Here is a 25,987-nt window from a genome sequence, read left to right on the forward strand (position 1 = left end):
CTTCTGTATTAAAATTTATTTTTAAAATTAAAATTAAGCCTTAATTTATAAAATTTAAAAACCCTAAGTTATGAAATGGGAAAACTCTCAAAGGGTCATTAATTTGTCCCTCTTGCATATCTAGTCAGTTTTATAGATTATACAAAGAAATTTGGAATTTAGATGAATCTGTAACTTACATTTTGTCTTTTTTGGGGAGGCTCAACTGTATTTATCTAGGTAGTTCAATGTTTTGTTGACACTCATTCCTATAACATTCCTGTGAATTAGGGAAGTGGAAAAATTTTCTCCCATTTCCATAACACAATGTCCTATGATGAACTTCTCTATGAATTTCCACATCTGTCTTATATGTTTCCTCTGGGCATTAACTTCCTAAAAGTTTAAATATCAGTCAGCTGTGCACCCTGCCCGCCAACTGCATCATGGACAGATCACTTTTTATGAAACCTAGTTTTGGCATGGGGTCACATTTCACATATTTTCATGATTATTGCTGGCACACAGCATAGAATGCTGCACTCACCTCTTATGAAAGCCTGGATAATGTAAATGACATACACTCATAAGACTGAGGGAAGGTTAAACAGGAATTATAGAAAACATCAAACTTCCTGGCACACAAACAAACGTCTCCTATAAATGTTGACCCAAAATTCTGATACTAATTGCACAGAGCTGTGATTTTGAATCTGTTAATTGGCTTTTAAAATTGCATATAGTTTTTAAATTTTGAAAAGAAGAAAATTCTTCATGTAACACATAGGAAACACATCACAACAGCATATGAAGATTCTCTTTCTTGATATTGTACTGTGTAATTTATCTATTCTCTTTCTCCATGTTACGTGATTGAGGATGTACTTCTTCCCAAAATTCCAACTGAAATAAGTCATTAGTGGACTTTGAGAGTACAGGACAATTAAATATGTAAATGCCCATATTCCATTGCTTCTTTGGGCAGAATCTTCTGGAAGCACTGTACAGTGATGGAGAGAGCACCATGCAGGTAGGCAGATGGTCTGGTCCTCATCCCAGCTCTGCTCTGATTCTCTGAGTCAATCACTTATCAGACTGGAATCTCAAGTTCTTCATCTATAAAGGGTAAGCAATTATACTTTCTGTGTAAACCTCATAGAGTCGCTGTAATGCCCAAATGAGATAATGTAAGTGAAGATGCTCTGGAAATTGGAAGGCATTATACAAGTATAAGGTATTAAACTTGCCAAGGGCCTGTTCAGACTTTCCTAATGGTTTCAAAGCTAAAATAATCACTGTGGGTGGAGACCATATGTGGATTCTTCCTAAAAAGAGTAGTAGAAAATAAGCAGTTGTTTTATGGAGTTTTCTATATTTAATGACAACAGTTACTACTGTCATTTGAAATTCTAAGAACAGATAATGGTTTCTTGATACATTCAGGAATTTTAATCTTTTCTATGTAAAATCCCTTATTCAGTGCCTTTTTTTTCCCTCAGAAACCTGCATCATATTATTCTTTGGGAAAGTGAGATATCTATCGATGGACTAAAACTACTATGTAATCATAGCTAAATTTGGAATGCAAAGGTACATGACAGATTTCAGTTTAAGCTGCCTGGTATCTAGCATTAGAAGGAAAATGTTCACTTGAAATCAAGATTCTCGACAGTATGTCAATACTAACATAAAACTTGATCTCTGACAAAAGAATGCATAAGGATATTAGATAACTCAGATACAATGTTAGGATTAGTAAATGACATTGAATTTTCATGGTGCAAAACAAATTGCTGTGGTTTTGGAGACATAAATATTATTTTATACATGTTATAAATAATGTACATCTAAATTTCATGAGTTCATTTAGCAGACATTTTTTTGATCCTATGCTATCTACCAGGCACTGTGTAAGTCTTAGAATACAGGGGTAAATATGTAGTCCCTTTCCTCTGTATTGATGATTTTAACCAAGGTTAAATCTTGGAATAGTTTTAAAAACTTGTACTCCACTCCTAAAGATTCAAGTTCAGAAGCCCTGCAGTGGGATCTGAACAAGTAGATTAAGAAACACCATCAATAACAAAAACAACTCCCCTGGGGTTTTGATGTGTCACTCCTGTTAATAACCACTACTCAACATGCTAATAGATGGGGACAGACACAGCATGGTAAGAACAATTTCTGAGTTGTGAGCAGGATATTATGGAATCCCAAAATAGGGACACTTAATCTGTCCTCAGAGGGGGCTGGTTAGGGAAGGATTTCTGGAGAAGGTAATATCTAATCTTCCCAAATATTATGCATTATTTATCTAATCACAAACTTAATTAGGAAACCAGTGAAGCAACACACATGCAAAAACAAAAAAAAAATTATCCTTTATGACTTCGATGTTTTTAAATTTTGCTATAACATGCATAGAGTAGATTTTTCTGTAACTATTAAATTTTGCATTCTCTAGATTTTTGGATTTAGGGTCTTTAATCAATTCTGTAATTCAGGGAAACATATCATTATTACCTTTGAATTTTTCTCCCATCCTTTTCTTTGTCATTTTCTGGGATTTCTATTATCCATATGTTGGTATCTTTTTCTATTCTCCTTCTCTCTTAATTTTCATATCTTTATCCCTTCTTAGACTTTATAGATCCTGTAATTTATTTCATCTATTATATTTTGTTTTTCAGGTATTATATTTTTAGTGTCCAATATTTCTGTTTGATTATTCTTTTTGACTTCTGGTGCCTGTTCCATATAATCTAAAGCCTGCCCTATTCCTTTGAGAATTTTATTCTTGTTTTGTATCCTACTTTATGTAATAAAGCTTTTCTTTGTAACAAATATATTTTGTGTTAGTTATCTGTTGCTGCACAACAAACTTATGACAGATTCTCTTAAAACTTAGTGACTTTAGAAAACAGTAATCATTTTTTGTCATTCTTGGTTTCTGTGGTTCCAAAATTCAGACAACATACAGCAGGGCTGGCTTATTTCTATTCCACGGTATCTGAGGCCTCAGCTGCAACACTTGAAGGCTGGGGACTGGAGTGATAGGAATTGCATTGTCTCACATTTCTGGTGGTGGTTGCAGGTGTTGGCTGGATCTTGGTTGGGGCTGTCTACAGGAAAACCCACATGTGACTTCTCTTCTTGGCTTAAGTTTCTCCCCAACATGGTGGCTACATTCCAAAGAGAGAGAGAGGGAAGGAAAAAGAAGGAACATCAGGCAGAATCGTAATATATTTTGGAAGTCATATAGATCATATAGTCATATAGATCACTTTTCCTTATGCCATTGTTTGAGGCAGGCATGAGTCTCTGCCCAAATTCAAGAGGAAAGAACATAGAACACATTTCTTGGTGAGGGGAGTGTCAGTTACATTGTAAGAAGGACATATGGGAATGAATGAACATATAGGTGTGGGCATCTTTATAAAATATAATTTTTCATATACTTCTTATTATCTAGCTGTTATTGCCTGTGAGGTCAGTTTCATCTGAGGCTGTAACTGTACTATCTGTAATGTGCAAGGAGGGGTGATGAACCAGAGCACTAGCTTATAGACCTTCTGGTGAGTTTAAGGAAAGAATCTGAGACAGGCTCCTCTTAAGCTTGTCTAAATGGAAGATTCCAGAAGATGCTTCTTTGTTTCTCTGCAAGAGGTTCTTGCAGATTAGTTCTTTGTATCTGAGCTCTCTTCTTTTATTCTTATTTACTTCTTAATTTTTTTTAGAGGAATCCTGTAGCTCAAGCTAATTCATCATTTGTCAGGAGCTGGGGGTTCTTTAGTATCCTTCTTTTCTAAACAGTCTATAATTAGAGCTTTGATTTCTTCTTTGCCCTAGGAATTATTTAGAACAGTGTGGTTTTGTGTCCTTACATTTACATTTGATTGGTTTTTTAGATGTATACTTTAAAAACTTTTTCCACCTTTATTGAATTGTGGTCCAAGTGGCCTATACTATTATTACTTTTTGGAATTTGAAGTTAAATATACAGTCATTTTTTGTTACTGTTTAAAGGAATCTTGACTAAAATGTATGCTTTTTTTGGGGGGGATGCCATTTTTTTCCCCTGCTTGGATTCCTTTTAAAATTCTCTTCTTATCCTTTAAATTTAGAATATGTTAAAGCCATTTCCAGATAATGGCCTCTTTTCATTGCTATGCATGTTACACAGCAAACCGTTTTGATTTGAAGGTTCAGGTTTATATATACCTCAGGATTTTTTCCTATTTTGTATCTATAATTATTCCTGGTTTCCTATCTTCCTTAAAAAGCCTTTTCCATCTTTTTTATGTCAAGATTGTTAAGCTGTTTTGAACATAGTTAGATCTTTTTTTTTTTTAATTTTTTTTTTCAACGTTTTTTATTTATTTTTGGGACAGAGAGAGACAGAGAGAGACAGAGCATGAACGGGGGAGGGGCAGAGAGAGAGGGAGACACAGAATCGGAAACAGGCTCCAGGCTCCGAGCCATCGGCCCAGAGCCCGACGCGGGGCTTGAACTCACGGACCGCGAGATCGTGACCTGGCTGAAGTCAGACGCTTAACCGACTGCGCCACCCAGGCGCCCCTGAACATAGTTAGATCTTTAATCTTATCTGGAGTAATTTTTTAATTGATGTAAAGTAAGTAGCTAATAATTATTTTATTTTCTCTAAAATTTACATCTAATTGTTCTAATACCAGTGATTTGAAGTGACACATTTAAAAAATTTTAAATTCTCAGATATATTTAGAAATATTTCTGTACTAGCAAATTGTGCATTGACCTATTTTTCTATTTCTTTTGATATCTCCAGTACTGTTTAATTATAGCAGCTTTGCATGTATTTTCCTACTACTTCAGTGTGCATTCCCTGTTTTTTTTCCCTTTTTTTGATATTTTTTCTGATTCTCATATATCTTTTTCCAAATAGACTTTTGAAATTCATCAAGTAAATTTGATGGTTAGTACTTGTGTATTACTACCAATTAGTGCTCTAGGAAAGAAATGTTCTATATTGCATTGTCTAATATGATAGTCACTAGCCACATGTGACAGTTGAGCCTTGAAATTTGGCTAGTGAAGCTCAGGAACTGAATTTTTTTTCATCTTTAGGTATTTCTTTATTAGAAAAGAAATTAACCATTCACACTAGAGATTGAAGAAGGAAATTAACTTAATATTGCAATTCTAGAACAAATGTCACAGTAAGAGACCCTAAAGATTTCACAGAGTGGAGGGAAAAAGGAGAGAGAGAATCATTTAGGACTGTGTTTCTCAAATTTGGCCACTTCACAGAGATAATCTTAGGGGAGGAGGTTGCAAGTTTTCTGTGATAACACTTTAAATTTTATTTTTTACTTCTGTTCATATTCTGAACAAGTTAACACAGACTTATTACCTGGACAACCATCTTGCATAACAGAGGTGCCACAGCAGCTACACTTGCACCCTTGATCCCTGTGGCACCAAGTGAAGACCAAACATGTTTAACTTATGTGGTGTTTCTCAAATTGGGTCCTCAAGTCCTTTCACAGAACTGTTGAATATTTCCTATGAGATCTGTCAATTGTTAAGGTTAAGAACACTGGTTCAGAGCAGAGATTCTCAAGATAGGATGGGGTGGGATGGGGATGATGACTGGGGAAACACATGCAGCTTGAAAAAGCATATTGAAAATACATATTGTTTTCATAATGCAAATTCCAAAAAGTCAGACTCAACAAAATAACTTTCAAGCAGTAGCAGAAAACCAATTATAGATTCATCCCAGAGGGTCTGGGATAAACTTTGTTGAAAAACACTGGCTTGGAGCTAGAGGAGTCCTGGCATATAGAGAACAGTTCGTAAGAAACACGTGTCGAAGAGAGGACATCTTTTGGGTCCCTGACTGAATCCTAAGCTGTAACTTGTCATGGTCTTTTGGAACTTGAAGGGCCAATCGAGAGGAATCTCAGGATGTCCATCACTCTTTTCAGACCTGTGGTTTGGGGCAAGTTGGCTCAGTTTTAATACTGAATGAAAAAAAAGCAAAAGCTATTTTTTCCCAAAAAATTACACGCCTCTTTTTTTTGGTGAATATATTTCAGAATTTTAAGGAAACAGTTGCTGGGGCTATTAGCCCCACATATATCCGCCAGGAAGTGTGGTCATCATCTGCAGTGCCATCCAGCTTTCATAGGGGATATCAGCTTGGGGTCTGCTCTATACTTATTGTAGACCTCTAATTTGCTTTAGCTGCTTCAACAGTTCCCCACTGTGATGCATTTCTGTCAGATAAGTGCATCCACTTATACAATCTTTACCAATAAAGACCCAAGGTACCTTTCTGGCTCTTGTGAGCTGTTGCAAATAATTTTGAATCTTGATTGTGTAACTGGTGGCTGTGATACCAACAAATTCCAAAAACCCTTCTGTGAAGACAATTGACTGAGGAGCTCTTGGATCCTTCTGTGGTAGGAGCAGGTGGGCTTAATGAACACAACCACGTTTCCAGGTTGGATTTTGCTGTTCACAAATTCTTGAGCCCATGCTGACAGGCAGCTGCCTCCTAGGGAGGAATCTTCCATTGTAGGCATTGCTCAGGATACAAACCCATAAATTTTTAATTTAATCTAATTTAATTACATTTAAACTTAAATAGCCACATATGGTAGTGGGTACTGTACTGGACAATGAAGTTCTAAAGCCAGAAATAGGTACAGAGAAAATAGATCATAGATATTCCCATCAAGGGGGGCTTTCATTTTCCTGTATTTTCTTTTCTAGTATGCAGTGATGTCAAAGTATGCAGGTAAAGTTCTTTATACAACGTCTCTTTAGCCTAGCTTCATGTCCAGGGACACGGTGTGACTGCAACCAGCTTTCTTTTTGGTGCTACTAAACACTGCATCAGGGAGGGGACTTGCCATAACCTAGTAAACCTGTATGTCTTGGATTACTCAGTTGGCCTGACAGGTCTTAAATGATCTATAGTAGTAGAAATAGAGTAGTTTTCATCTTTTCCACTGTCTGCTTTCATCCTCTCTAATTATGGAAACTTAATGAGTTTCTGCCAAGAACCCTTCTGCGACTTCCTGTGTCAGTTCACTATCATCACAGTAGTGATGTAATGGGTAGTGGAATGTTGTTGGTTTCTTTCTTTCTTTCCTTCATGTTTAATTATTTATTTTGGTAGAGGAAGGGCAGAGAGAGATGGAGAGAGAGAATCCCAAACAGGCTCTGTGCTGTCTGAGCAGAGCCCAGCGCGGGGCTTGATCTCATGAAGTGTGAGATCATGACCTGAGCTGAAATCAAGAGTCACATGCTTAACCGACTGAGCCACCCAGGTGCTCCTAGTAGTTGGTTTCTTATTTGATTTAGAATTTCTAGTGTTCCAGTTCAGGAATCCATAGTGTCTGCTGCCTAAGTGACCATGTTGTGTTGGATAAGCCAATCATCTGAATACCTGTCATGCCAATGCCACATATTTCTAGCTACCTAGATAATTGTATTTTGTACATATGACCTTGGCCTCTTTGCCATAACTGCTTGGACCAGAGGTGTTTGAATATGGCTTACAGATGCATAGAATGAACAGCAATCTATATGGTGGCATTAAAAAATGAGTTGAGCTGATTTATTTCTTTTCCAAGTTTGATCTAAGAAAATCTAAGTAAATGATTCAGGTAGCCTTGCAATAGTTGGTTAAGAATTCATTAGGAAGAAGCAGAACCATACCAGTGTTATTTTGGTGCCTCACAGACTAAGTGATGAGAGACCAGAAACTAAGGGTAAGCAGAGGGAGCCATTTGGTCACTAAGGGACATACTTAGTGGAAGTAAGCATACTTCCACATGCTGTGGAAGTAACAGCATGCTGCCTATGGAAGAGATAGAACAAGTGCAGGTAATTGAGTTGCCTCAGTTTCTGATGTTACAATTCCAGAGTATAAGAATGCTTAAAATAAGCATTTGTTTAAATTTATGTAATTTACTTTAGTGTTTATTTTTAAATCACTTTATTGAGGTATGATTAGCACACACACACAAAACTGTACATAGTTAATGTAATAAAATATTATTTTTAGAGTCCAACAGCTATTAACATTCTCCTAGAGTGATTATTAGAAAAAACAAATCTAGGAAAATACGGAGACTAACCCCTGTTCATCATCTCAGAGCTGCGGTAGGATAAGCTATTAAACTATTGGTCTAAAAGAAGATCATTTCAGATTGCCTGTAGGGATCCTTCTATATTGCCACTACAAAGATGACTACCTAAAAATGACTGCTTAAAATTTTTGGTGTATTTTGTAGCTACCATAGTACTATTTTCTTTACTCTTCTTCTCCTCCTCCTTTTTCTTCCCCCTCCTCCTTCACTCCTCCACCTCCCTCTCCTTCCCTTCTTTCTCCCTCCACCTCCCTCTCCCTCCCTCTGTCTTCTCTCTATCTGACTTAATTGTAATCACACTGTATGTACTCTTCCCACACTGAATATGGTAAAAATGCTTGTTAGAGTATTATAAAAGTTTTTGTTAGCAGTTTCAATGGTTGCATAATATTTTATCATGTGTGTTTGTTAATTATAACAAACAAATACATTTCTTCTGGACCTTTGTTTCACATGCATTCTTATATAATAAGCTGTGATAAATATGCTTACATTGATTTTTTTTTCCTGCATTTTGAAATATTTTCTGGGTAACTTAAAATTTTTAATTTAAAGTGTACATTTTTATAAGCATTCTTGGGACAGTTTTATAATTTTATCTAAAGATTTCCATAATGTGATGGCAGCAATAAAAATCCAGCAGCATTTTTATTAGAAATGATTCTTCTAATGATTAAAAATACTAAGTTAGGACTTGATAAATAAAATAGTGTCAATGTCACTCTCCACAAATTTCTCTTTTTCTGTAATTTTTCCATCATTCCTTTTGTTAGCTTCTCCCATAAAACCTCCGATCCATCTCCTTTATCCCACTTAAATTTTGTTTTCCCTTTATTCTGCCACTCCGTTTCATACCTTTCCTCACCAAACACCTTGAAAAAAATAGTCCACACTCACTTTCTCACCTTCCAATCAACCATTGACCTCCTGCAATCAAGTGTCTGATGCATGACTTAAAACACTTGACACATGGTATTATAGTTTATTTTATCTTCTGCTAGACTGTGTGTGCCTTAGACTCAAGCAGTTTTGGCATCCATAGCAATGGCACGAAATGTGTAGTCAAGAAAATGAATTCATTCAACAAACATGGCATGATAAATAAAGCTTCATCCATTCTGCACTTAGGCATGCATAAGATGAATTCGTGCATAAGATGAATTTCTTTGGCTTTTGGAGTAACAAATCCAATACACCTTTTTAAGGACTTATTCTATGTTGTATTTCCTTTCCCTTAGCATTTACTGGGATGGTCTGTCCTTCTGTTTGTGTCTGTGTACCTACCTACCTAATTGTTTGCTATATATACCTATCATCTGATTATCCATCTATCTTTGTTAAATTCAGAATCTTTATTAAGTTTCTATAAATTGACTTAATAATAATCTGATGGTTGTTAGTGCAAGATAATATGTACCATGGATGCAGGTAAATGGCATATTTTCATTAAAGTAATGTTCCTCTTAACTGTAGGAATAGAGCTTGGGACCAGAATCACAAAGGCCAATGTGGTTCAGGAAGTCAGGTGAAACGTAGGAGCCACTTGCATAAAGAGTCTGTGTTACATTATTCCATCTTTAAAAAGATGATACCACTAGTTAGTTATGTGGTCAGAACCTTGTGCATGGTACCAATACCAGAAGAAGTTAGGAAGGAGTGAGTCCCTTATTTGTAGCAATTTTTCTAATTGAACTAGGCAACACGTATATAAGTATATCACCAGAAAAATGCACACACATGTATTTTTGGGTTGTGTCCACTACCAAGGAATTGCTAAAGTTATTATAAGATTTTGAATGAGATGCAGTTTATCTGGAAAGACTGTGGAAAAGGTCGATATTTAAGACATATTAAGAGCTTTCATCTTAAGTCAAGAGAAGGAGAGGGTCACTCTGAAGAAGAGGATATAAAAGCTTTGTCATAGAGAAAGTGCATGTTTCAAGGGTCCATAGTGAAAGTGAGTAAAGTGGTAGACAGTTGTGATGCTGTCTATTCATAGATGTAAGAAGCAGTTACGAATCATTTCTCGGCTGAGCAAAAGGTGCTGAAAATGATTAAACATCATGAAGCAGGAAGTTGTTGCTATTTAACAAAAGAGCTTTTAGTCTTGGCATTCAATTATGGATATGAAGCTGAAAAGGCAAAGCAAGAAATGTAAGTATATGACATGGCGTATGGCCATGAGGGAGAATAAAGATATGAATGAGATTACAAGCTGTGATTTGTCATGATGCTTATGGAGACATTGGACTTAATCCTATCAAAACCCTTGTTGTCTGAAACAAAGATACCATCCTATAAAACAGAAAGAAGGAGGGAATGGGGCGGGGGGGAAGAGACAGGCAATTTTGGGGATTCATTATTTTTAAAAGTAATATCAAATAAAGTGGCAGCTGAATTATTTAAGAGAAAGAGAATGGAAGGGGGAAACGAGCATCTTGCACAATACTAAAGTGACTAGATTCCTTCCTTCCTAGGAAGGTTGGCAAAAGAGCCTCAAATAAATGGTTTTCTTGGAGATTTGAGTGCAAAGGCAGATGGGGCTCCAGAACAATTCAAGAATTACACAGAAGTGGAATTGACAGCTGCTCTTCTCAAAGTGTGAGGCATGCTGAGTTCAAGAAATACTGATTTAGGAGGTGGTGTGTGTTCATTCCTGTTTCAAAACATTGCTAACTACAAGAGACAGTCCATAGGGACAGGAAGTTTGCAGGACAATGTCAACAACTCTGAGAGGATGAAATCGTGAGAGGCAATTGGGAGGACACTTCTGGAGAAGAAATAAAAGAGAATGTTTCTGCCATGAAAAAGACTTCTTTTAACCTTAAGAGGGAGAAAAATATTAAATTACATCAACCGTAGAGTTTAAATTTATTTTGTTATAATATAGATGAAGAAAATAATTTGTGAATGGCGTTAACAAGACGATACAGAGGGGCACCTGGGTGGCTCAGTCGGTTAAGTGTCTGACTTTGCCTCAGGTCATGATCTCATGGTTCGTGGGTTCCAGCCCCCATGTCGGGCTCTGTGCTGACAGCTTAGAGCCTGGATGGAGCCTGCTTCAGAGTCTGTGTCTATTTTGCTCTCTCCCCGTCCCCCACTCACTCTCTTTCTCTCTCTCAAAAATAAATAAATGTTAAAAAAAAAAAAAAAAGAGGATACATAAGAACCTTCTTTCCCCTATTTTCCTTAATCAAACATTTCTCAGCAATGTGGGCAGAAGATTCTTTTTTGTTTGTTTGTTTGTTTGTTTGTTTCACTGTGTTTTAAGAGATTCTTTTTGTAAACTGTAAGGGAGTAGTGATCTCTATCCCTAATACAGCTGCTGCTTCTTAAGGCTTTTCTAAGATTAGAAGATAACAATAGTTGGTGTGTTAATCCTGTGCAAAGGCCATATGTGCAAAAAGAAACATTTGAGTCTGAAGATTTAATTGATCGTCAGGATTTACCTTTTCTAAAATGTTAAGAAATTACCAGTTTGTGAGCAATAAAGCCAATATTATCAGGAATAATTGTGGCTGACATATTCAATTTAAGAATCTAAGGGGAGATAATCAGAGCATATTGCAATGGGTTAAAAATTATGTTCATATACTTGTTTGTGCTATCTAAAATAAAATCAAGTTTGAGAAGTAAATATTAGGGTTGGTAAGTATTCAGAAGTACCTAATTTTGACCCAGTTTTTAAAATAAATTTTGTTAAGAAATATATAGAAATTAAATGATCAGAACAATTAAGCATAGAGCTCTATGAATTAGTACAAATGGAATACGTCTGTGCAACCACCCCCTAGAACAAGAAGCAGAATACAAACAACACCCGTTGTCACCATCCTCATGCTCCTTCTCAAGAGCAACATCTGCCCTGAAATCTAACATCAGAGACTGGTCTTGCCTACTTAAAAAATATTTAGGGGTGCCTGGTTAGGCATCTGACTTCGGCTCAGGTCATGGTCTGGTAGTTCGTGGGTTTGAACCCCACATCAGGCTCTGTGCTGACAGCTCGGAGCCTGGAGCCTGCTTCAGATTCTGTGTCTTCCTCTCTCTCTCTGCTCCTTACCTGGTTGTGCTCTCTTTCTCGCTCTCAAAAATAAATAAACATTAAAAAATTTTTAAATGTATATTTAAATCTGTCATACAGTGCATATTCTTTTTTCTGTCTTCTTTTGCTCATTGTTATGTTTATGAGATTCATCTGTATTATTGAATATAGTGGTGGTTCATGGCTGTGAATTATTTTCATATTTGAAAGAAAATTACCACATTATTAAAAATTGGGAGTATTAATGTAAAAAATAGTTCTCTATTAATATTCAATTTTGGGTATAATAGTATTTTTTTTAATATTTATTTATTTTTGAGACACACACACACACACACACACACACACAGCATGAATGGGGGAGGGGCAGAGAGAGGGAGACAGAATCTGAAGCAGGTTTCAGGCTCCAAGCTGTCAGCACAGAGCCTGATGTGGGGCTCGAACTCACAAACCATAGGTCATGACCTGATCTGAAGTCAGATGCTCAACCGACTGAGCCACCCAGGTGCCCCCATGGCTATAATAGTATTTTCGATAAGCATAATCTCAGGTTGGTTTCCTCAAAGTTCACTGCTGAGACTATGTGAAAAAACAGGTGGTTTATTTGGGAGATGATCCCAAGAAATACCAACAGGAGAGTGTGGAAAAGAGATGAAGAAGGGAAGGAAGTCAATAGTGGGTGACTAATGAGCTTGCTGCTGCTTTTGGCAATTGAGGCATAATTCCACTGGAGACCTCTGGGAGATGGTATAAAAATCACCAAGAATTGTCCCAGCCAAGAGGCAAGGAAGTTGGCATATCTATCCACCACCTTTCACATTCATTGGAGGCTGCTTTCCATGATGTAAACTCTGTGGTAATTTCAGTCGGCTGTGCACATAGGCAGAATATGTTCTCACAGTTGAGAACTGTCAGGTAGAGTCGCAGTAGTTTGCCAGCAGAACCTGCAACTGGAAAGTCTGAGTGCTAAGAGACTGTAAGTAGCATCTGCTACAATTACAATCTCAACCAAAAGGCAACTCTAAGTAAACACAATAATGAAATACTGGTTGGCAAGTAGCTGTGGTCAGACTCACAATGAAGAAATGTAAGTGTTTGAATAATCATCGTTATATCTTGAGGAATACACTATTTCCAATAGACACATACACATTTCCTTGGGGTTCCAGACTGGGTCTTTGCTTGACTGCATGGCAAAGTTTTGGTTATGGGCTCCTAGGAATGGGGCTACATGATCGTAGCTATGGCTCTCTGTTGCAAATTATTGCTTTACTTTGATAATTAGCCATCTGGAGTTGACCTTTAAAAAGCACTGGATTAAAAATCAATCAGGAAGGTTACATGAATAAATGGAATTGTGAAGGCCAAAATATTCCATCAATTTCAATATTTTAAACTTGGTCTTAGATGAAGAATTAGATTGATGGGGGGCAGGGTGAAGGGGAAAATAGGTGATGGGCACTGAGGAGGGCACTTGTTGGGATAAGTACTGGGTATTGTATGTAAGTTATGAATCATGGGAATCTACTCCCAAAGCCAAGAGCAATCTGTATACTCTGCATGTTAGCTAAATTGACAAAAAATTATATTTTAAAACAATTGACCTTTGATTTTTGATGACAGACCATTGCTACATTTGCATGAGTTTCAAATTTAGAACTAACAACGCACTTTTGTTATTTGCAGAGCTTGGAAACCTTTGTCGGTTGCAAAAGGAAGGTGTATTAAGATGTGCAAAATTATTTATATATTTCAATTTCTTCTTTACTGTCTGGAAAGTACTTGGAAACTACATCCATGAACATTGCATATTCATGATTATCTAGAAAGGATATTATTCAGAATTTGTTTTAAAACTATTGCTCTTAGGTTACATATTCTTCCAGCTCCCACTTTATTCATCAAAACTACTGTAGTCCATCAAAACTACAGTTCTAATAAGCTAGGTAACCTTTTCAGCTCATTTAAAAAATCACAGGCTTTGTTTTGAGTAGCCTATTGTATTTTTGGTACTGTTGAATGGAAATTTCCTTTGTTGTAGTGCTCACTCATTCTCTTCTATTCTTTACGCAAGGGCAGGTCAGAACACTTCTGTTCATTTTTTCATTGACAGCAGATAGAGATATACGGTGCTCCCACATCTCCTTTCACATTAAATTACCTGTTTTTAGGCCGATCCTTGAATTGTTTATAAGGACCTGGTGCTGGATCCCTTTTTTCCTGCTTTTCTTTTTTTCCCCAAACTTGAATTTGTTTCAAACAGTATATTGTCCAGAACTGAAACCAATATCCAAGGTACCCTTCTAGTATGAAGTATGGTAGAACTTTTTACCCTTATATTTTTAGAAGCTGTTTCTCTTGATATGGAGTAGGATCAATCAGGAAATCTTTGGTTGGAGACAAACAAAAATAGAATTTGAAAATTTCTATATGTATTAGGAATCATGAGAGATTTTTTTAATTAAAAAAAGGTTTTTTTTTTTTTTTTTTACATTTATTTTTGAGAGACAGAGAGACACAGAGGGAGAGGGAGACACAGAATCTGAAGCATGCTCCAGCCTCTGAGCAAGCTGTCAGCACAGAGCCTGACACGCGGCTCAAACCCACGAACCATGAGATCATCACCTGAGCTGAAGTCGGACACTTAACCAACTGGGACCCAGGTGTCCCAGGAATCATGAGAGGTTTTAAGGGGGAAATTGTAAAACCAGTTTCAAGTTTTTATAAAAGTAACTTTGGTAGCAGGAATGTATAGGTATTATAAGGGAAAATAACAATTTCTGACTGAATTCACTCTTTTTATATCATCTATAGATTTGATTAATAAAAAATCAATGTCTACATCTAAGACATCATGGTACATGCACTGAGCGGGAAAGGGAGAAAGACACAGTCATACAGATTCAAACAAATTCTTTCTTCCAAGTCACTTACACTTTCTTCAGTGTGATCATTCAGACACATCTCCATCCAGGGCATTTTTTATCTTGGATATCAGGTGCTAATAAAAATAATAATGATTGAACCATTTTTATCATTTATGATGTACGAACATTGTTTTAAGTGATTTAAATATTAACTTATTTATTTTTCTTCCTAACTCTTTGAGATGGCATTATTTTCATCATCATTTATAAATGAGGAAACTGAGGAACACATGATTTAAGTAGTATGTCCAACATCCCACAACTGGTAAGTGGCAGAGCCACATTCCAGGTCAGAGGTCTGGCTTGAGTACATTCCCTGAACCTACTCACTACACTACCTCAAAAGAGCCAAGATAATGTAAAATGAATGTTACCTAATGTGACCATATAGAAAGTTACCTTTACTTCATGGGCTGTTGTGATAGACGTTTATACCCCTCTAAGAAATGTCAGTTTATGAGAATAAGGACTGAAAGATAGGAATAGCAAGCCTGAGAGGTTGTTGCCGTTTTGAGAGTAAATATATTTCAGTTGAGAAATGGATAATTAAATAGACAAGTCCCTTCTACCAAAAATAAGTTACAAGTGGAGTTTAATTTCATTTTATTTTTTGGAAAATCACCCAGTTGTTCTTGCGGGGTATATTATTAATAAACTATTTTTGAAAATTCCAGTTACATCAGATTGAACATAATCACTAGTTCATAACTAGAGAGTGTTTTAAGTCTAAAAAATGCCCATATGCTCTTGACATTCAATTTTAGTCCATCCCCCCAAAACTTTTCCATTTATAGTCAATTCTTGTTATTTATGGTAGTTATGTTGTGTAAGATAACTACAAATACTGACTTATTGAATACTGACTCACTCCTCCTCGGAAGCACAGAACTGGGTTCCTGTGAACTTCAATATGTAACCTTGTTTCATGTGCATTTATGTTTAAAGATACTTTATTTAATATATATTGTATGAACACTGAACTCATAGCTAACAACAGTGAACTCATGCCTGAATGAAGCTTATCTAACACATGTATTTTCTCCATAAGATACATACAGTATAGCCTTTAAAAAAAAAAAAAAAAACTTTAATATGAAATTTATTGTCACATTGGTTTCAGTATTGCCTTCTTGCATTAAGGACTTAAGCACTATGCTTGAAAAACATTTTTATTTTATTTTAATTTATTTTACTTTGTTTTATATTTTATTTTATTTTTAGAGAGAGAGAGAGAGAGAGAGCGAGCGAGCAGGAGTGGAGGAGGGGCAGAGGGAGAGAGAGAATCTTAAGAAAGCTCCACATCCAGTGCAGGGCCTAACTCCAGGCTGGATCTCTCCATGAGATCATGACCTGAGCTGAAATCAAGAGCCCAAAGTTTAACTGACTGGTGCCCTGAAAAACATTTTAAACAGCACAATCACCAATGTAAAGCACAAAAATGCAAAAAATTTAGCATTAAATAAACCAAGAAGAGGATACTTGTTTACAGTATCAGAATTGGAACAAGGTGAAAGTTCAGCTGAAAATTTTTATCTCAAATGGGAATGTGCAGGCTTGGTGACTCAATTTTCTTACTACCTGCACATGTTCACAAGTGACAGTGAAAATATGAATATTTATTTGGGGGTGATAGGTAAATTTTTGCAAGTCATCAAATTAAAAAATAGAGAATGTGAATAATGAGGATCAACTGTATATATTTGCCCTTGTATTTTATTAAAACACAATTAAGGATGGGATTTAAGATAGCATTGATAACTGAAAGGATTCAGAAATCCTTTTTTCTCAAGGGGATTATTTCTCCATGTGTCACAATGTTTTTAGATTGTCTTTTAAAAATGAGAGTCAGAATTACTGCTCTAAATGGTTAAGAATTATCTTGCTGAGAAGAGTTAATTGGGTTAACTGGGTTTAGAGTCTACATTTTTCTTTCCTTATCTCTTGGGATCATTGAGGATTACAGGTATTACAATTAGATAAACCTTTATAAAATAGTTTTAAATATATTCATATAATGAGCTATTAAAGAAGCTGAATTTGTCAAACTGCTGGAGATCAAAGACAAAGCTGAAAAGTAGGCAGGGAAAAAAAGACATGTTACCCTAAAAAGTGGCAATAGTGAACTTGATGACCAGCTTTACAACACACAATATGAAAGCCAGAAGACAATGGACTGTCATCCTTAAAGAGTTGAAAGGACATAACTGCCAACCTAGAATCATATAAATTGTGGAAATACCCTTCAAAATTGAAGGCTAAATAAAAAGACTATTTAAGACAAGGAGGATATTAGACAATTTAATATGAGCACACCTGCAGTACAAAAATGTTAGTTCATGCTAAAGAAAAGCAATCCTTGACAGAAATTGTAGGAAGGAATAAAGCAATAAAACAATAAAATGTAATGGAAAGATACATGTGTGGGTAAAGATAACACATTATTGATTCTTTAAAACAACAACAAGAATATTGCCTTGTAGGGTTTATAACGTGTTAGGAGTAAGATATATGAAATCAGTAAAGAAAAGGGGAGAAGGCTCTAAGCAGAGTTAAATACTTGTGAGTGTCTCACTTTATTTGAGAAGTAGTAAAAGTACTTAGTTAAGGCGATATGTAATAAGTGAAGGATATGCATTGTAAGCTAATACAAGAATGCATAACTAAGAGAAGAAAAAGAATAAAAGCTAATGATTCATCCAAAAGAATGCAAGAAAAGAAGAATGAAGGAACAAAGAAAATGGAAAACATAGTAAACAGACAGCAAGATCTTAGGCATAAATTTAAGTATTTTTAATTATATTAAATGTAAATAAAATAAGCAATCCAATTAAAGGATAAGATTATCAATCTAAATAAAAAAAAAAAACAAACCTTGAAACCCAAATGTTTACTGTTTATAAGAAACACTGAGAATAGGTTGACAGAAAAATAGATTAAAGTAAAGGATGGGGCTACCTGTGTAGCTCGGTCAGTTAAGCACCCCACTCTCGATTTCAGCTCAGATCATGATCTTGTGGTCCATGGGATCAAGCCTTGTGTTGGGCCCTGAGCTTATAGGGTGGAGCCTGCTTGGGATTCTCTCTCTCCCTCTCTCTCTCTCTGCTCCTCCCCTGCTGTCTATCTCTCTCTCTCACACACTCAAAATAAATACACTTAAAAAAAAAGAAAGAATAGAAAAAATATATAATTCTAGCACTAACTCCAAAAAGCTAATGTACCTATATTAACATAAAATAGGATACATTTTGAGGTAAGAGATTACATAATCTTTAATGTCCATTCCACCAGAAGATACGAAAGTCCTAAATTTGTATGAACCTAGTAACAAAATTAAAAACATATATATAAAGCAAAAGTTGGCAAAACTAGAAGGATGAATTAACACTTTTATAACCAGAGGTGGAGATTTAACATGCCACCTTCAGTTATGGAATAAAGAAGACAGAAAAATCAACGAATACAGAATATTTATATATTAGAACTAAGAAAATTGACCAAACTGAAAAACATAGAATGTATGTATAGCTCTCTAGATTCAACTAATTCAGAATGCACATTATTTTCAATTGCCAATGGAACCTTTATAAAAGTAGACCCTATGCTGGACCATAGATTAAGATAACAATTTTCAAAGGACTGAAATAACATGGAGCATGTTAATGAAATTAGAAATTGATATTGTAAGCATTATTAGAAGATCTCCCCAGTTTTTAGAAGTTGATTGTTAGTAAATAAATAAAAAATCACAATGGAAATTAAAGTAATGCATGGTCTTGAAAATACATTATGAAAGTAGAACCTATCAAAACTCCCTCAGGTGAGAGTCTTAAAGCTGGGGCACTAGATGTTTGGTCTAAATCCTTCACTCCCCAAGGAGAAGGTGGGAGTTGTGAGTTCCTTCCTGTTTGTATGTTGCTGTGCCAGGGGTAAGGTTTATGGAGAGTGTGTCTCAGCCTTTTCTATCTGTTTTAATGTGGGTTTTTCCTCATTTGCTAGATGTGTGGGAGTTGCTTAGTTTCTGGATTTCTTTCAGAGAGAATTTTTCCATGTGAACCTTTAAATTTGGTGTGTCCTTAGGAGAAGGAGAGTTCAGGAGCCTCCTATGTTGCCATCTTAGACTGGAACCCCCTCTGGTGACTTGGGCATCAGACTTGTTTTGTTCCTATTTCAAATAAAACATTCACTATTTCACTATTTTTTGGTTAAATGCCTTAAAATTTTTAAAAAATCATTTATGTTATCAGTTTTCTGGGAATTTTTTAAAAAATCATGAATATCTGTTTAATCTTATCAAATGCTTTCTTTACCATTATGAGAATGATCATATGGGTATTCTCCATTCTCTTAATAAGATGAAGCACATTGATTTTTAATGTTAACTCAACATTGCATTACTAGAATAAATGGGACTTGGTCATTGTGTTTTTGGGTTTTTTTTGATATTATATATTGCTGGATTGAGTTTGCTAGCATTAAGGATATTATGTCTATGTTTGTGAGTGATACTGATCTGTAATTTTTATTTTTTTATTTGTGGTAATGCTTTCTTTCAGGTTTTGGTATTAGGATTATCCTGACTTCAGAAAGCAAATTAAGCAATCTTTACTCCTTCCCTAATTCTTGAAAAAGTTTGCATAACATCAATGCTGTTTCTTTCTTTTTTAAAAAAAAATTTTTTTTTCAACGTTTTTTATTTATTTTTGGGACAGAGAGACAGAGCATGAACGGGGGAGGGGCAGAGAGAGAGGGAGACACAGAATCCGAAACAGGCTCCAGGCTCCGAGCCACCAGCCCAGATGCCTGACGCGGGGCTCGAACTCACGGACCGCGAGATCGTGACCTGGCTGAAGTCGGACGCTTAACCGACTGCGCCACCCAGGCGCCCCAATGCTGTTTCTTTCTTAAATGTTAGGTTTCATCAGTGAAATCATTGTAGGCCCGGATCTTCCTTTACGGGAAGCTTAAAAAAAATAAATTCAATTTTTAAAATCAATATGGGACTATTAAAAGTTTCTTTCATCTTGTGTCAATTTACTTAAATTGCATTTTTCAGAGGACATGTTGAATTTGTTAGCACAAAATTATTCATAGGATCCTCATTTTTTAATGATTGTAGAATCTGTAATGATAACTTCTCCTTTTATTCATAATATTGGTGATTTGTGTTCTTTTTTTATGATCAGTGTAACTAAGATTTTTTTTTTTAGAAAATATTTTATTTATCTTTTCAAAGAACCAGCTTTGGAATTTGTTAATTTTGTCTATCGCATGTCTGTTGTCCATTTCATTGATTTCTGCTCTTATCTTAATTATTTCCATGTTTTTTACTTTGGGTTTTCTTTGCTATTTTCCAGCTTCTTCAGATAGAATTTTAGGTCATAGATTTTTTTTGACTTTTCTGATTTTCTGATATAATCATTTAAAGCTATATATTTTCTTTCAGATACACACATTCTGATATGTTGTATTTTCATCATCATGCTGTTCAAAACTTTTTATGATTTCTATTGTGATTTCTTCTTTAACACATGGATTATTTAGAGGTATACTGTTTCATTTCCAACTTATGTTTTTCTATATATTTTCTTTCTCATAATTTTTAAATTCAAGTATAATTACCATACAGCATCATATCATTTTCAAGTGTACAATATAATGATACAACTCTTTACTTTTCTCAGTGCTTATCAACAGAAATGTACTCTTAATCTCCTTTATCTATTTCACCCATACCCCCATCCACCTCCCCTCTGGCAGTCATCAGTTTGTCCTCTCAATTTAAAAATGGATTTTTTATTTTTGTCTCCCTTCCTTCCTTCCTTCCTTCCTTCCTTCCTTCCTTCCTTCCTTCCTTCCTTCCTTCCTTCCTTCCTTCCTTCCTTCCTTCCTTCCTTTCTTTCTCTCTCTCTTTCTTTCTTTTCTTTCTCCTTTCCGTTCCCTTCCCTTCTCTTCCCTTCCCTTCCCTTTCTTTCCTTTCCTTCTTTTGTTTTGTTTCTTAAATTCCACATATTAATGAAATCATATGTTATTTGTCTTTCTCTGACTGACTTATTTCACTTAGCATTATGCCTTGTAGGTCCAGCCATGCTGTTGAAAATGGAAAGATTTAATTCTCTTTTATGGCAGGGTAATATTTCATTGTATATGAGTGTTTACACACACACACACACACACACACACACACACACACACACACACACAAACCATATCTTCTTTATCCGTGGACTGTTGATGGACACTGGGTTGCTTCCATATCTTGGTTACTGCAAGTAACACTGTGATAAACAAAGGAGTGCATATATGTTTCTAATTAGTGTTTTCATTTTCTTTGGGTAAATACCCAGTAGAGAGATTATGGGATGATATGGTAATTTTATTTTTAATTTTTTGAGGAAACTTCATATTATTTTCCACAGTGCCTGAGTGAATCTATATTCCCACCAAACAGTGCATGAGGGTTCCTTTTTTTTTTTTTTCACATCCTTGTCAACACTTGTTATGTTTTGTGTTTTTGATGTTAGCCATTCTGGCAGGTATAAAGTGATATCTCATCGTGATTTTAATTTGCATTTCCCTGATGATTACTGATATGGAACATCTTTACATATGTCTGTTGGTCATCTATATGTCTTCTTTGGAAAAATGTTTATTCAGGTTCTCCACCTATTTGTAATCAGATTATTTGTGGGTTTGTGTTGTTGTTTTGGTGTTATGTAAGTTCTTTATATATTTTGGATATTAACCCCTTATCAGATATATCATTTGCAAATGTCTTCTCCCATTCAACAGGTTGCTTTTTGTTTTGTTGATGCTTTCCTTCAGTATGCAAAAGCTTTTTATTTTGGTATAATCCCTGTAGTTTAATTTTGCTTTTGTTTCCCTTGCCTGAGGAAACATAACCAGAAAAAAAGAGTCTATGGCTGATGTCAAAGAAATTACTACCTATGTTTTCTTTTAGGAATTACATGGTTTCAGGTATCATAGTTAGGTCTTTAATCCATTTGAGTTTATTTTTGTGGATGGTCTACTTTTATTCTTTTGCATATAGCTGTCCAGTTTTTCCAGCACCATTTGTTGGAGATACTGCCTTTCTCCATTGTATATTCTTGCTTCCTTTGAAGTAGATTAATTGACCATATAATCATGGGTTTATTTCAGGGCTCTCTATTCTGTTCTGTTGATGTGTGTGTCTATTTTTGTTCCAGTACCATACTGTTTTGATTTCTAGAGATTTGTAGTTTATCTTGACATCTGGGTTTGTGATACCTCCAGTTTTGTTCTTCTTTTTCAAGATAGCTTTGGCTGTTCAGAATCTTTTGTGATTCCATACAAATTTTAGGATAATTTGTACAAGTTCTGTGAAAAATAGTGTTGGTATTTTTATAGGGATTGCATTGAAGCTGTGAATAGCTTTGAAGTAGCATGGTCATTTTAACAAGCATATAATTTCTTTCTATTTGTTTGTGTCATCTTCAATTCCTTCCATCAGTGTTTTATAGTTTTCAGAGTACAGGTGTTTCACCTTTTTGGTTAAGTTTATCTTTTTGGTGCAGTTGTAAATGGAATATTTTATGGTACACAAAGCTTTACTGAAGTAGAATTGACATACTACAAAATTCACTCATCATAAGTGTACAGGTCATGGATTTTTCTGAGAAGGAGATTGTTTTCTTAATTTTTTTCTGTTACTTCATTGTTAGTGAAATATTAGAAGTATTAGAAACAGATTTCTGTATATTAATTTTCTATACTGTGACTTGACTGAATTCATTTATCAATTCTAGTAGTTTTCTGGTGGAGTTCTTTAGGGTTTTCTCTAAATAGTATCATGTCATCTACAAATAGGAAAATTTTATTTCTTCTTTACCAATTAGAATCGCTTTTATTCCATTTTCTTTTTTTTTCAATATATGAAATTTATGGTCAAATTGGTTTCCATACAACACCCAGTGCTCATCCCAAAAGGTGCCCTCCTCAATACCCATCCTCCACCTTCCCCTCCATCCCGCCCCCCATCAACCCTCACTCTGTTCTCAGTTTTTAACAGTCTCTTATGCTTTGGCTCTCTCCCACTCTAACCTCTTTTTTTTTTCCTTCCCCTTCCCCATGGGTTTCTGTTAAGTTTCTCAGGATCCACATAAGAGTGAAACCATATGGTATCTGTCTTTCTCTGTATGGCTTATTTCACTTAGCATCACACTCTCCAGTTCCATCCACGTTGCTACACAGGGCCATATTTCATTCTTTCTCATTGCCATGTAGTACTCCATTGTGTATAGAAACCACAATTTCTTTATCCATTCATCAGTTGATGGACATTTAGGCTCTTTCCATAATTTGGCTATTGTTGAGAGTGCTGCTATAAACATTGGGGTACAAGCACCCCTATGCATCAGTACTCCTGTATCCCTTGGGTAAATTCCTAGCAGTGTTATTGCTGGGTCATAGGGTAGGTCTCTTTTTAATTTTCTGAGGAACCTCCACACTGCTTTCCAGAGCGGCTGCACCAATTTGCATTCCCACCAACAGTGCAAGAGGGTTCCCGTTTCTCCACATCCTCTCCAGCATCTATAGTCTCCTGATTTGTTCATTTTGGCCACTCTGACTGGTGTGAGGTGATATCTGAGTGTGGTTTTGATTTGTATTTCCCTGATAAGGAGCGACGTTGAGCATCTTTTCATGTGCCTGTTGGCCATCCGGATGTCTTCTTTAGAGAAGTGTCTATTCATGTTTTCTGCCCATTTCTTCACTGGGTTATTTGTTTTTCGGGTGTGGAGTTTGGTGAGCTCTTTATAGATTTTGGATACTAGTCCTTTTTCCGATAATGTCATTTGCAAATATCTTTTCCCATTCCGTTGGTTGCCTTTTAGTTTTGTTGGTTGTTTCCTTTGCTGTGCAGAAGCTTTTTATCTTCATAAGGTCCCAGTAGTTCATTTTTGCTTTTAATTCCCTTGCCTTTGGGGATGTATCGAGTAAGAGATTGCTACGGCTGAGGTCAGAGAGGTCTTTTCCTGCTTTCTCCTCTAGGGTTTTGATGGTTTCCTGTCTCACATTCAGGTCCTTTATCCATTTTGAGTTTATTTTTGTGAATGGTGTGAGAAAGTGGTCTAGTTTCAACCTTCTGCATGTTGCTGTCCAGTTCTCCCAGCACCATTTGTTAAAGAGACTGTCTTTTTTCCATTGGATGTTCTTTCCTGCTTTGTCAAAGATGAGTTGGCCATACGTTTGTGGGTCTAGTTCTGGGGTTTCTATTCTATTCCATTGGTCTATGTGTCTGTTTTTATGCCAATACCATGCTGTCTTGATGATGACAGCTTTGTAGTAGAGGCTAAAGTCTGGGATTGTGATGCCTCCTGCTTTGGTCTTCTTCTTCAAAATTACTTTGGCTATTCGGGGCCTTTTGTGGTTCCATATGAAGTTTAGAATTGCTTGTTCTAGTTTTGAGAAGAATGCTGGTGCAATTTTGATTGGGATTGCATTGAATGTGTAGATAGCTTTGGGTAGTATTGACATTTTGACAATATTTATTCTTCCAATTCATGAGCAGGGAATGTCTTTCCATTTCTTTATATCTTCTTCAATTATCTTCATAAGCTTTCTATAATTTTCAGCATACAGATTTTTACATCTTTGGTTAGATTTATTCCTAGGTATTTTATGCTTCTTGGTGCAATTGTGAATGGGATCAATTTCTTTATTTGTCTTTCTGTTGCTTCATTGTTAGTGTATAAGAATGCAACTGATTTCTGTACATTGATTTTGTATCCTGCAACTTTGCTGAATTCATGTATCAGTTCTAGCAGACTTTTGGTGGAGTCTGTGAGATTTTCCATGTATAATATCATGTCATCTGCAAAAAGCGAAAGCTTGACTTCATCTTTGCCAATTTTGATGCCTTTGATTTCCTTTTGTTGTCTGATTGCTGAAGCTAGAACTTCCAGCACTATGTTAAACAACAGCGGTGAGAGTGGGCATCCCTGTTGTGCCTGATCTCAGGGAAAAAGCTCTCAGTTTTTCCCCATTGAGGATGATGTTAGCTGTGGGCTTTTCATAAATGGCTTTTATGATCTTTAAGTATGTTCCTTCTATCCCGACTTTCTCAAGGGTTTTTATTAAGAAAGGGTGCTGGATTTTGTCAAAGGCCTTTTCTGCATCGATTGACAGGATCATATGGTTCTTCTCTTTTTTTTTGTTAATGTGATGTATCACGTTGATTGATTTGTGAATGTTGAACCAGCCCTGCATCCCAGGAATGAATCCCACTTGATCGTGGTGAATAATTCTTTTTATATGCCGTTGAATTCGATTTTCTAGTATCTTATTGAGAATTTTTGCATCCATATTCATCAGGGATATTGGCCTGTAGTTCTCTGTTTTTCCTGGGTCTCTGTCTGGTTTGGGAATCAAAGTAATACTGGCTTCATAGAATGAGTCTGGAAGTTTTCCTTCCCTTTCTATTTCTTGGAATAGCTTGAGAAGGATAGGTATTATCTCTGCTTTAAACGCCTGGTAGAACTCCCCTGGGAAGCCATCTGGTCCTGGACTCTTATTTGTTGGGAGATTTTTGATAACCGATTCAATTTCTTCACTGGTTATGGGTCTGTTCAAGCTTTCTATTTCCTCCTGATTGAGTTTTGGAAGAGTGTGGGTGTTTAGGAATTTGTCCATTTCTTCCAGGTTGTCCAATTTGTTGACATATAATTTTTCATAGTATTCCCTGATAATTGTTTGTATCTCTGAGGGATTGGTTGTAATAATTCCATTTTCATTCATGATTTTATCTATTTGGGTCATCTCCCTTTTCTTTTTGAGAAGCCTGGCTAGAGGTTTGTCAATTTTGTTAATTTCTTCAAAAAATCAACTCTTGGTTTCGTTGATCTGCTCTACAGTTTTTT

General features: G+C 35.8%; 1 pseudogene; it reads right to left on the reverse strand.

Annotated features, from left to right (window-relative positions):
• Nucleotides 1–6,180: 6,180 nt before the first annotated feature.
• Nucleotides 6,181–6,539, reverse strand: LOC131490628 (glutaredoxin-1-like; annotated as a pseudogene).
• Nucleotides 6,540–25,987: the final 19,448 nt, after the last annotated feature.

This window comes from Neofelis nebulosa, chromosome 1 (genome assembly GCF_028018385.1).
Source record: "Neofelis nebulosa isolate mNeoNeb1 chromosome 1, mNeoNeb1.pri, whole genome shotgun sequence".
NCBI lineage: Eukaryota > Metazoa > Chordata > Mammalia > Carnivora > Felidae > Neofelis > Neofelis nebulosa.